The sequence below is a fragment of the Orycteropus afer genome, unplaced genomic scaffold (assembly GCF_000298275.1).
Source record: "Orycteropus afer afer isolate SDZICR_OR568_19922 unplaced genomic scaffold, OryAfe1.0 scaffold00639, whole genome shotgun sequence".
In the NCBI taxonomy this organism is placed as follows: domain Eukaryota; kingdom Metazoa; phylum Chordata; class Mammalia; order Tubulidentata; family Orycteropodidae; genus Orycteropus; species Orycteropus afer.
Genome location: NW_006922226.1, coordinates 713,603 through 714,896, shown reverse-complemented (window position 1 = coordinate 714,896; position 1,294 = coordinate 713,603).

The following is a 1,294-nucleotide window of genomic DNA, read 5'->3' as shown; positions in this document are numbered from 1 at the left end:
AAAAGGAATAACCTATGTGCCAATGGAATTCCAGAACAGGAAGAGAAAAATAAAACCACTGAGAAAATTGTCCAAGATTTCTTGAGAGAGAACTTCTTTGATATGATGAAAGATGAGAATATATCCATTCAGGAAGTCCAATGAACCCCAAACATGATAGACCCCAAAAGAAAATCACCGAGACTGATCATCATCAAACTCACCAAAACTAAAGACAAAGAAAGAAACCTGAAAGGAGTATAGGAAAAACAAAAAGTTACCAACAAAGGGCAATCAATGCGACTAAGCTCTGATGACTCAGCAGAGACCATATAGGCAAGAAGGCAATGGGATGGTATATATAAAACACTGTAAAGAAAAATTTCCAACCAACAAATATATACCCAGAAAAATTGTCCCTCAAGCATGATGGTGAAATTAGGAGATTTCAAGATAAGCAGAAATCAAGGGAAGTTGTTAAACCAGACCAACCTGCCTAGAGATGCTACAGAGAGTTCTTTGGACGGAGAACCAATGAGGGCAAACAACAATCGACCTAATGGGCAGTAATGCATAACACAAATCCAACCCCATTATGGAAGTATCCAAAGTAAAATAAGATTACAAGATTATAAACAGGGAACCAGAGACATAAATTGACAAATGAGGACAACTACAAAATAAAAAAAGGAAGAAAATAATGCTGTTAGAGAACTTCTAAATGATGAGGAAGTCACGACAATTGCAAGATAGGATGGACTGTTCTAAACTCAGGGAGAAAAATATAAATCAGAGTAATCTCAAGGAAAAATGATAAACCTCTACAACACAATAAAAAAGAATACAAGCACAAATATTAGCAAATACTAAAACAATAGAAGGGAGCTCTGGTAGCATAGTGCCTAGCTTGGTGGTTCAAACCCACTAGCCACTCCTTGGAAGAAAGGTTGGGCAATGTACTTCCATAGTGATACTGTCTAGGAAACCCAAGGAGGTGTCACTATGAGTCGGGTCGGACTTGACAGCACATAACAACAACAAAAACAATAGAAATGAAAGACGTGATAATACAATTCATAAACAATATGAGCTCAGCACAGGAAAATATTTTGAACAAAGAAACCAGGAACAACATGAAAAAACATAACAAAATGACAGCAGCCAATTCATACTTGTCGATAATTACACTGATTGTCAATGGATTAAATGCACCACTCAAGAAATGGAGAGTTGTAGACTGGATAAGAAAACATAACCCATCAATATGCTGTCTACAAGAGACACACCTTAGAGACAAAGACAAAAATAGACTAAA